A 12903-nucleotide genomic window follows, 5' to 3' on the forward strand; every position below is an offset into this window, starting at 1 on the left:
TTTTCCCCCTGAAAATAATTTACTGATCCAAAATTTGACGGCACAAAATTATTATGGTTAAGCAGATGACAAAAAAAATTATTATGAATCCGGACTTTCCCCTGTACCTTATAGTGTTATTTTTTTTTTATAAAGAACTAAAACATTGTTGCTCCCTTCCACAGTTACAGTAAAACATTTTTTTATTTGCTTGTAGGTGACTTCTTCGACAGCAAAGAACCATAATCCTCCTTAGAAGACGATATGATAAACTGAAACTTTCCATTGTTATACTGAATAGTCCTTCTCTTAGCTTTCGTGTCTCTTAATTTATGATTATCTCTAACTCTATCTCATTTTCATTCTCCACAAATTCACGTGGATTCTACAGTTTAATTATATTTTATAAAAAAAGAAGACGCGATTAAAATCTATAGACAAAGACAAACACACTTTGCTTTTTGGTAAAAAAAGAAACTGACAAAACCACACTCAACACTAGTCAGGTTTATACAGTATATACTACTAATCTATATAGAAATCTGGCAGGACAAGCTAAAAAAAACACCCTCAACACTAGTAAGGATTATACAGTATATACTACTAATCTATATAGAAATCTGGCAGGACAAGCTAAAAAAAACACCCTCAACACTAGTAAGGATTATACTGTATATACTACTAAGATATTTTATTTTTCCAATTATGGGCCCCAAAGGGCATAAACATTACAACATCAATAATTTTTTTTCATAATACAATACAAACAATGAGATAATAATAAAAAAAAAAAAGGTAAACGAGAACTATTTAAGTTCTTAAAGAATACGTAGATAAAGAAATCTATAGTATGTTTTTTTTTTTTTTTTTTAATACTAATGCATTTTATTGCAAGTGTGGTTGATATAGATAACAAACAAGCAGCCCAAAAAGAAAAAAAGAAAAATAGATATCCACATATGTATAGTACACAAAAAGTTGGATCAATTAAATATATAATAATTAGCCAAAAAGAAAGTAGAAATTAAACATGTCCATGACTCATCCTGTGTCAGCAGCAAATAGGAAAGCATTATGGTTTCCTAAAGGCAGCTGACACCAGGGGGCGATACCTTATGGGCCATAGGCATGTAAAATGTGTGTAAATGTCTCTTTCCTACCTGTATCAAAAGCAAACAAGGAAGCATCATAGGTAACTTGAATGCAGTTGATACCAGGGGACGATGCCTCAAGGATATAAGAGAACATTTGAATAAATAATATATCTTAACAATTATTTTAATCTATTAATCTATATAGAAATCTGCAAGGACAAGCTAAAAAAAACACCCTCAACACTAGTAAGGATTATACAGTATATACTACTAATCTATATAGAAATCTGGCAGGACAAGCTAAAAAAAACACCCTCAACACTAGTAAGGATTATACAGTATATACTACTAATCTATATAGAAATCTGGCAGGACAAGCTAAAAAAAAACACCCTCAACACTAGTAAGGATTATACAGTATATACTACTAATCTATATAGAAATCTGCAAGGACAAGCTAAAAAAAAACACCCTCAACACTAGTAAGGATTATACAGTATATACTACTAATCTATATAGAAATCTGGCAGGACAAGCTAAAAAAAACACCCTCAACACTAGTAAGGATTATACAGTATATACTACTAATCTATATAGAAATCTGGCAGGACAAGCTAAAAAAAACACCCTCAACACTAGTAAGGATTATACAGTATATACTTCTAATCTATATAGAAATCTGGCAGGACAAGCTAAAAAAAACACCCTCAACACTAGTAAGGATTATACAGTATATACTACTAATCTATATAGAAATCTGGCAGGACAAGCTAAAAAAAACACCCTCAACACTAGTAAGGATTATACAGTATATACTACTAATCTATATAGAAATCTGGCAGGACAAGCTAAAAAAACCACCCTCAACACTAGTAAGGATTATACAGTATATACTACTAATCTATATAGAAATCTGGCAGGACAAGCTAAAAAAAACACCCTCAACACTAGTAAGGATTATACAGTATATACTACTAACCTATATAGAAATCTGCAAGGACAAGCTAAAAAAAACACCCTCAACACTAGTAAGGATTATACAGTATATGCTACTAATCTATATAGAAATCTGGCAGGACAAGCTAAAAAAAACACCCTCAACACTAGTAAGGATTATACAGTATATACTACTAATCTATATAGAAATCTGGCAGGACAAGCTAAAAAAAAACACCCTCAACACTAGTAAGGATTATACAGTATATACTACTAACCTATATAGAAACCTGCAAGGACAAGCTAAAAAAAACACCCTCAACACTAGTAAGGATTATACAGTATATACTACTAACCTATATAGAAACCTGCAAGGACAAGCTAAAAAAAACACCCTCAACACTAGTAAGGATTATACAGTATATGCTACTAATCTATATAGAAATCCGCAAGCTCAAGCTAACAAAAAACAGACATGTTTAAAGTACACTGTTTATCCTCATTATAAAAACTAGAACAAGGTTCTGTTTATTCATATTGACTAGAAAAAAAACATAACAAATAAAGCAAGTAAAAACTATTTGCATAATGATGTATATTTGTCTTGTCATACGTCAATTATAATATTTTGGCCACGAGTATCACTGAAGAGACATGTATTGTCGAAATGCGCAAGAAAATTGGAACCGTTAATTTTATTATAAAATCTTATAACACTAAATCAATGTGTTATTTTAGATAAAAGAAATTACGAAATATATTTTTTTTAATTTCCAGATCTTATTACTATTTTGTAACATGCTTGATAATCTCAGGGAAATGCAAAACATTTGATAGTTGAAAGGTGCAATGATTATCAAGTTTGGGAAAATCATGATAATCTCATACGTTGTCGTTATTTCTTATTAACGTTTTTTATTTTTATTTTTTATTTTTTTATATTTTTGAGGGGTTGAAATAAGGCCTATAGTGCATTACGGTATCTATATGCCCCTGTTTCATCAGGGAAAAAGTTGTATTCTATGTCAGTAATATTCATAGTGCTTAAATAGTACTGTCGCATGAAAGTTTCATAAAAAAAAAATGAACTCAAAATACACATTATGTATTGCACATAAAATACTATTTTTTTCTCTCTCCTGTTTTATTTCAAACTTATCCAAAGGCTTCTGTCAAATGATATATCATACTTGTTTGTGACATGCAGATCCCTGTTTGTGTTTCAACGGTTATGTCTTTACCTGTGGTAATATGTACTGTTAAATTTATGTACTGTGTGACGTGCATTTTTATGAATAAGTAATTTTTTTCTCGGAATTTTAACAGGATTTTTAAAGATCTGGAAACGACAAATAAAGTACGAAGTTAGGAACCGGTCAAAATTTATCGTCACATAGGACCGGTGCAAAAAATAAAAACATTTAATAAAAGTTACAACCCTATGGCTTTCTGACTGAAAAAAAAATGATGTCCTATGCCAACTTAGTAATAAAAAGGTTGGTGTCCTATCCTACTTTTCCAATGTATTGTAAATAAAAATATACTTAATAGAGGCATTTAACATATGTTGTCTTTATAATATGATCAAAAGCAACAGTTTCATGTTTTATTTTGTTGATTCACATACAATTACATGCATGGCATTATCATAAATTATACTATGAATATATAAGCATTGAAAAAAACAAAGACATTGAATAATGCAATAAAACCACAAATAGGTGTTTGCTAAAATGAAAAATTAATGAAGCTGCATGTATCTTATATAGAATTTTATCAATACCTTTAAATATTAATTATAAAAACAAGCTACAGGAGAAACATGAAACTCAATAGCATTTGGTTTAACTCTCTCTATATATTTGAACCTGAAGACCCATAGGTTGCCTAATTTTTTGCCAAATGTGGCTTCATATTCTGATTTTTTGTTATGCACTATTTTTACAATATTACATGTAAGTAAAAAAATATGTTGTACTGTATTACAAAAAAGTCTATATAATTTATAAAACATTTAAAATGATTTTAGAAAATAAATACATATCTGTATCTGGTTACAATTGGTTGAAAAATTTGGTAGGGGGTTTAGAAGTTATGTTTCTATATCCTTGGATAAACTAATAAAAAAGAAGGCAGGACAAAATCATGAGAATGAAAAATGAAAACGGGCTTGAAAGAGATTACAACTATAAAAAAAATGCAGGACAAAATTTATCACCCACTTGCGCATATTGTCTTTATACTGAAATTTGCATCCTACATCGAAATGTCGAAATAACATAAAAAATGTGGTGCACACTGTTAAATAACCCGCTACGCGCGTTATTCAGTGTGCACCAATTTTTTTATGTTATTTCTTCATAGACAGAAAAAATATTACAGTCATTTCTTATAATTTAATTCTAAATTCCATCTTAAACCGTAGAAAACAATGAAAAAACGTTGATGACGTCACAGTCACATGACTAAATTATGTCTATGGGCTCATAAAAAAAAATTAAAAATAAAAATTGAAAAATATTACTTACATATACATTTGTATCATAAAAATTGAAAAATTATTAAGAAACCAAAAATATATATTTTTAATCATTAACAATATTGTTAAACCAGGCATGCGCCGGAAAGTAATGATCAGTAATCATCAACCAGTTGATGTTTTTCTGTATATAAAGAAGAAGAGAAGAAGAACGTCAGCCAATCAGAAGACGCGTTACATCCAAAATTAAATTATACTAATATATCCTCTATATGATATAGAAAGTCCCTGGTTAAACTATATATGTCTCTGGTTAAACTGAACAAAAGTGTGGACTACGAAGAATAACTCTAAAAAAAACCAAAATCCAATTCCCGCATTTTATTCTAATCTTTACCGATACGAGCGGAAGATTTCTTTGTACACAATATTTGGTGACGTAAAAGTTTAAAAATTTCCGGGAAATTTGATATCTGGTTTGCAAGCAATTTTGAATAATATCTTGGTAAGACTTTCAGTTTACGATAATACTAAATAATGTTTCGATAAGATGAGAACACCTATTGGGTGCTGTCGAAAGAAGTATACTGTACTTCAGATGGGTCAACAGGCACTTGTTTCTTGTCATGTAAATGTCTATAAATAATTTATTTGACTGTAAACACTACTACAAATTATTTATAACTAGAGGTACTTGTTTCTATGATATCCACTGATATCCACGAGAAGGACAGGTCGACTATCCAAATGTATTTTTTTACAGAGACACATTCTTGTGGCTGATAAAGAAATACAAAACTTACACAATATCCATAATATCATATTCTGTTTGGTAACAAAATAGCAAAATATCTAAAAATAGGTATGATGTAATAGACACTGTATCCTTGCATTGGTATGCATTTTATGTGATATTTAGAATGAAGTCACATGTTGTGGGGCGCTGTCTTCCTGAGGATAGCGTTCCAGTGTACTAGCACTATAAAGTCCTGCAACTACGGTAGGCTAGCACAAAGCAGTAAAAATTTACATACACCCTTTGGTTTTATATTTATTTTATTTTATTTTATTTTACCTATCATTTTTTTTTAGTACATACAAAACAACTCACTAATTATTTTTGCAAAACTCACATACACAAATTTAGGCTTATTTCGGTTTATACAAAATATTTGGCATATAAATTCACATACACAATTTGGCATATCAAAATTATCCGCTCTTTACTTGGCTGCTGGTGTACCAGGACTACCAGGAAAACGTTGCTGCCGTTCACTGCTGTTTGCTTAGCCTAGCTTTCCTCCTGTTCCTACTTCTGGTGGCACCATGTTTATTAAATATTTATTAATTTTTTTTTTTTTATTTTTTTTTATTTTTTATTAAACAAAATTATCTTATATTATTTTATTATATTTATTTTTATATTCTTTTCTTTATTTATTTACTTATTTATAAAAAAAATTATTTATTTATTTATTTAAATTTTTGTTTATTTAACATTTTTATTAAACTTATCATTCTAAATTATTTCAATTACCACATGGTAAAAATTAAATTATTTAATGCCCAAAAAGGCGCAAGCCAGGGCAGACCATGCAAGGGCTGTATAGCCAGTCAAGGTCGTTAAAAACTTCCATTTGTGGCTGTATTGCCTACACATCCTATGAATGTCATTTAAATGTGACTATTGCGTCTGGAAATCCAGCAATCCTCTCTTACCCAGAGACATATGATCACATCATGCACAAGTTTATATGTCTCTGATATACATGTATCTCAGACAAAGTCAGGCCTAATACTTATGCAAGTGGTAAATATTTACCTTTACAGGTGAAATCCTTCAGTTAAAACTTGTCATATAGTACTACTATAAGTTATATGGTTCGCTACTGACCCCCTACGGATCCATAGAGGGTTAGTAAAATCCATAGGGGGTGAGGCCGGAGGCCGAGTCCCCTATGAATTTTATTCACCCTCTATGGATCCGTAGGGCGTCAGTAGTTAACCGTATAACGAATTTATTGGACGCTTGACTTTTTCTACGGCGTTTTGTTGAAAAATAAACAATGAAACACAACAACATTAATAGATGACGTCGCCATTAACACGTCATGAACCCCATATGAAACTTACTAACCCCATACGTTTAACCAATCACAACGTGATAATTCATCTGTGGTCCGATAAAATGTATTGATTTCATCTTAATCTGGTGCTTATGTATTTCTCACAGTCCTTTGGTATATATTTTTAGCATCCGGGATTGGGATTCAGGCTTGCTAGATCTAAAAATCACCTTGTTCTTTTTAAATACTCTATAATTAGTTTGGAAAAAGGGCTATTTTGTCATATAAGTTAAAAAAAATCATATTTTCTTCTTGTTTCAATTTCTTTTGACTGCATTGCTGTAAATGTCAGAGTGATTTTCTGTAATTACCGTAATACACATGTAGATGTCAATATACTATTCATAAATGTATAATTTCATGGACAAAGAACTTAATTGTCTTTTACAGGTCCACTTATATAAATGATATCATTTCCAAACACCCAAGGAGCAAGTTTTGAAGGCCTTGCACAGCAACTTTACATCCATAAATGTACATGTATATCTTTATTTTTCCTTGATCATGAGTTAAAGTTGAACTCTCATTAAAAAAGTTTTAGTGATACAAAAATAAACCAGAAAAAATATATAGGACATATAGGTATATGTATTGACATAAAATAAGGTTGAGAATTTAAGGTGCTGTGAATATAAATTACTTGTAAAGTACAATGTATACTTTTGGAGAAGGTAAAAGGGAGATAAATCAAATCTTGAGATGAACATGAAAATCATACAAAGGAGTAGGTTCAGTAAGACCCCTTATTGGCCCCAAAATATAGCAGTTTTACAAAATTGTGAAAATGTAATCTTTAAGCTATTTAATGGAAAGTAGAATGCTTCAGCTAGATAAATATGGGCTGTTTTTGACAATACAATGCACATATATCGGTTAGTAGCATCAATAAGTCGTGCTTAATTACTGAAATCTTCACAATTTTAGCATTTTAGCTAATTTTAGATGGTGTCCGTCTGAAATGAAAGTGGCCGCATTCGTGTTCATTCATAATATTGAAATGCAAGTTGTATTTGATGATACTACATAATATATATAAAGTTGAGGATGAACACAAAAAAACATTTGAAAAGTGACGTTTTTTGGCATATATTTGTTAGATTTTTCATATTTAAACTTGAATCCCAGCTTTTTAATGACTAAATCAGTTAAAATCTTTCACTAAACTAATCGAATCAATTGAAATAGACACTTAAAGGGAAATCACACTATTGTTTATACGCATAGCTCTCGGCGCCGCTATAGTGTCGTGACTGTATTGTGACGTCCTCGTTTTCGAGTCCGTCGTAAAGGTTGCTAATTTATGAAATAGCGAGCCGCCGCTTCGAAGGGACGTTCCACTAAAGCAGGAGAAATGATAATGGTCATATTAAATGCTCTTCCTATATCTATTTACAACTGATATCTGTTTCTAGATTGCATTGGGGTTTACGGAATACAAAATAATGGGCAAATACCGCAGAAATAAAAGGCAAAAAAAATAAATTAGAGAATGATGAGGTGCTGAAATATAAAAAAAAAAAACGTCGCACGATACTGGTGTCACCTAACGTTACACACTTGAAGACGTTAGCCAAAATAAAAACGTCCTTTTTCAGATAGGTTTCTAAAATAAGTTCTAACGGATTTTATGAGCAAAATACCTTAAGAACTTTTAAATATCTAGATGTTTTTCTTAGATGATAGATACTACCGACGTACGCTTTTATTAGCACATTAAAAATGCAAATAAAAGTTGGTTTAATATACACTTTAATTACAAAAGCAATCGATTCCTTTTTAATACAATACACACTGCAAATGCACTCATTTATACACCCCCAGAATGTTGAGGCAAATGGACTACGGTATGTTTAGCATGGCAGTTTCATTGAGTTCTGCACAAATATATACAAGGGAATCAGCTGGACAATAGCTGTATTTCTTTCCATTTGTTTGTAGTGTAGTCGATCATATCAATAAGGTCCGAAAAACACTCCAGTTCAGTGATAAAATCTTGGCCCCATGAATCGGTAGAGCTTTTACTTAAAACATTTAAAGTTTCTTAACAAGCAGCAACAAAAAAAATAGTCGTATTCTGAATAGACTGTGAAAACCGCATTAATGATAATTAGACGTAACGTTTTGTATATTTTGTTACATTACAACGTCAAAATCGTATGTGGGGACATTGTATCGGACATTATAGTTTATCCGATATTTCGTATTTTAGATTAAATTTTTGAGTATTTAATATCAAAATAGAGATAATTTTTTGTACTTTTATCTTTTTTTGTGCAGCATAAATCACTGTATTAAAAAAATATCTTGAAAAAAACTGAAAAACGTAACCCTACGACAATTGGGTATGAAGGGGACAAAATGTCGGACATTGCTATTCATTTCGAATAAAAAGAATTTGCTTTTAAAATCCTTGATTATTGCATGAGACGTATGTGTGAGCTTTGTACAAAATACTAGTAAAATAATTATTTGGTGACGACATAGGGATTGCTCTGGAAATCCCTTTGTTTCGGAAAATTTAGAAAAATGACAGCAATTTTTCGTGCATGGGACACATAATTTGTATCATCTTGATCCCTTTTTTTTTTCGAAATTCTGTCTTTTCAAAGAAAACACCGACATTACGTTATCACCCATGGCCAGTTATGACGTGCTTGTTCTAGACAAACTTTTATATCGTTTGGTGGAATTTCTTATATGCTTTTTACGATATTCAGAATTTACTGAAACTTAAAGTGAAACGCGGGACAAGGAAAAAATATTCAAAAATGAAGGTTCTTCTTATCGGGGCCTTTTATAGCTGACTTTGCGGTATGGGCTTTGCTCATTGTTTAAGGCCGTACGGTGACCAATAGTTGTTAATGTCTGTGTCATTTCGGTCTCTTGTGGACAGCTGTCTCATTGGCAATCATGCCACATCTTCTTTTTTTACATTTATTGATTTTTACTCAATGAAAATAGTCCGTTACATGTTCAAAACTGCAATACTCTGTAAATAGCATTTAAAAGCTTTGAAATGATATATAACACTTTAGAATATCAATTTTAATAATTATAAATTAATGACAAGAATGTGTCTTGTCAGAGATTTCACCAAAATAGCACCAGTATCCTGTGACGTTTCATAGCATATTCAATGTAACATAGTACCCTCTCCGACCATTTTCTTGATAACGAAGTCGGTGACATATATTTTATTTTTTGATTTTCTGATGTATATGTTCAATATCTAATTGAATTCTAAATTTCGAAAAATTCTATGGACGGGTCATTTACTGATCTTGACCTCAAGTGTAAAAATGAAAATGCTACTCGAAACGGACAAAATCCCGGGGGGGTTACTTCCTATATTTTTAGTGGTATGAGTGTGCCGCAAAACAGGGTAACTTTTTCATGCCCTGCAGGTTAGAACAGGGTCCCTTTTTCATGTCCTGCTGGTTAGAACAGGGTTGCTTTTTCATGCCCTGCTGGTGAGAACAGGGTCTTTTTTTAAATAAAGTATTTGTCTAGAACAGGATCGCTTATTTAACTGTTTAAGATATAGTCTAGAACCCGGGTCTAGAACTGCATCTATTTTACACGGTCTAGAACAGGGTATACATTTTCTGAGCGTGTATAGAACAGGGTATGATTTTCAATATTTTTGTTTAGAACAGGGTATGTTTTTCAATGTTTTCTTGTTAGAACAGGGTATGATTTGGCAAGTGCTGTCGGCACAGTTATATACGAAAGGTTAGTCAGTAACCCCCCCCCCCGGGACAAAATGTATGGCAAAATAATAGCCGAAAGTGGTCATGATATGGCACAACTTTGGCAGCGTATCACCACGATGCGGTATGTAAGGTTCAGCATATATTTCTCATATCACATGCATGAAACGTCATAACTATAGTCTTCTATACTACATGTATAAATAATTCATCAAACATCTCATTTCATATTAGTATTTATCCGGCTCAGCCTGTCGGGTTTTTACAAAGCAGAGTCAAAATTCATATGTTCTAGTTCTGAATATGCGTTAAACTTGCAACTGGACGTAAATGTGTGAAGTGCTATTTGAAATCGTTATTTATTTCACAAGTGACGACAGAAATGATCCACATGTCGTCTATCTTTCCCAAATGTTCCTTTGATATTTAACGCCTCTGAACCCTGAACAGTTGGGGCAAGTTTGAATACAATATTCAAGCTTGATATGGTCTAAATTTGGATTGTGATCAAATTTTTGACATAATATAGGTTTCTGACACAAAGTAAATATGGTTCAAGGTATTAAAAATCTATTGTGCAATACTGTGCAATTGGAGATTTCTTCTTGAGATATTTTGAAATTTTTTCAAAATAAAGATAAATATGAAACGCCACACCCACCCCTCTTAGAGTAATTACCCCAAAACTCAATCCCAGCCTTCCCTATGTGGTATGGAACCTTTTAGTACAATTTTAGATACATCCATACACTTAAACACAAGTTATTGTAAAATAGTAAATTTAGTGAAATTAATGCTTGTTTTTGGCCCCTAATTCCTGATAGTTAGGAGCAATTACATGTACCCCCATTTGTGATATGGAACCTTGTGGTACAATTTCAGAGAGATTAATTACTTTTCAATGTCATATTGGAAATTTATGAAAATCAGAAGGGAATTAACATCAACAGATATAAACAATTTATCAAAGTTGTATGAGAATTGGTGAAAGCGTTACTAAATTAAAATTGTCCGAAAACTGGAAAATCCCCCTTTTTTTAATGAATAAATCCCTATAACTCGGACACGTTAATTAAAATTCATAAAAAAATGAAAGGAAGCTCACGTCAATAGATATAAACTATTCACCAAAGTTTTATGCCAATTGGTTAAAGCGATTTTGAGTTAATGTCCGACATGTTGACGACGGACGGACGGATAGAGGTATACCATAATACGTTCCGTAACCGGGCGTATAAAAATTCAACACGTACTATACATTTGGTTCCAGCAAGAGAAATATTTAACAAACACACATGTTTTTATATAGAGTTATATACTTGTCTCACAGAGTACTACTAAACTGTAACAAACACATTAATGGCCCGTCTTGTGAAAGAATATTCCACTCATATAGACGTCATATCTCGAAAATAACATCGGTGACCCCAATTTTTTTTTCGCCTAAAATATTGTAATATGTATGATCTGTCTACTTGCAAAATTTCAATGATTTATTATTAGTAGTATGTTTATAAAGTGTCTAAAATCTTTCGTTAGATGAACTTGAAAATTGAGGCCAAAATCGGCCCTTACCGGACATACTCCTTTACTTCTACAAGTAGATTTATTGAAATCTTATTACAGGTCTTTGAAGAAAACCAAAACCTGCATGTCCTAAATACCATAGTTTTGATTGCAAAATACCAATATTGTGTTGGTCCTTGCAAAATTTTGATGGACAAAAGTTGAAAACCTTTGGAGTGTGGACTAGCTACCTCTTTTTATGTTAAGTTTATGTGAGAGTTAGAGACGACATCAAAAGTTCAATGTAGGATAAAAAAACTTAATTCACATAGTTTTTTCACTGACACCCCCCCCCCCCCTTTCCCCCACCCCCCCTCTTAACTTAAATTGGGAAAAGTTGATTTATCAATAGGGATATATGTAAAAATCGATTTTAGATATATATCGTCGCTGTTATGCAAAAACCTCGTATCTCAATTTTTTGTGGAAATCTTTTTATTGATTATTTAGAATTAAATATGTATGTTCCACTGTATGCGAAAATATCTGATCTTCTAACCAATCATTAACCTGAATTCTGACATGTGACGAAAAAGTGTAGTCGGATTGGTGAGACATTTTGTTGTTCGAAAATATCGTATCTCAAAAGAAAAACCCACGGTACGGCAGCTGACATCATAACAGCTACAGTTTACTGAATCAATTTTAGGTTCTCAAAGTTAATAAAGCTTAGAAATAATGTGAAAAGCTTTCAAAATACAATATAGGTGCAGACATTTTTGCTCGTATTGGTAATTGATTGGTTAGAAGATCAGATATTTTCGCATACAGTGGAACATACGCATTTAATACTAAATAATCGATAAAAAGATTTCAGTTTTTACTGCCTGGTGTAAAATAATCAAAACCTTAGATACGAGGTTTTTGTATAACAGCGACGATATACAAAACTTGCAGAATTTTTTTATTAACAGGCCTGAATCCCCCTGATGTAATTAAATTTCATTGATTGACATGATAATTATTAGTACAAAATTGAAAGTGTAGAACTAGCTTTATATAGTGAAGCCTAG

General features: G+C 31.7%; 2 protein-coding genes across 7 annotated transcripts in view; one reads left to right on the forward strand and one right to left on the reverse strand.

Moving 5' to 3' along the window:
* Positions 1 to 661: 661 nt before the first annotated feature.
* The window catches only part of LOC139525559 (tRNA-dihydrouridine(20) synthase [NAD(P)+]-like), a 627966-nt gene continuing 615724 nt past the window's right edge, over positions 662 to 12903 (reverse strand). The window contains exon 18 of the transcript XR_011664925.1: positions 662 to 1282. The gene's annotated coding sequence lies outside the window, so the exon portion shown is untranslated. The remainder of the gene's footprint in view (positions 1283 to 12903) is intronic.
* Positions 4875 to 12903, forward strand: part of LOC139525556 (kinesin-like protein KIFC3) — a 54315-nt gene continuing 46286 nt past the window's right edge. For all 6 annotated transcript variants that reach the window (XM_071320995.1, XM_071321002.1, XM_071320992.1 and 3 more), the window contains exon 1: positions 4875 to 4993. The gene's annotated coding sequence lies outside the window, so the exon portion shown is untranslated. The remainder of the gene's footprint in view (positions 4994 to 12903) is intronic.

Source organism: Mytilus edulis, chromosome 5 (genome assembly GCF_963676685.1).
Source record: "Mytilus edulis chromosome 5, xbMytEdul2.2, whole genome shotgun sequence".
In the NCBI taxonomy this organism is placed as follows: Eukaryota; Metazoa; Mollusca; class Bivalvia; order Mytilida; family Mytilidae; genus Mytilus; species Mytilus edulis.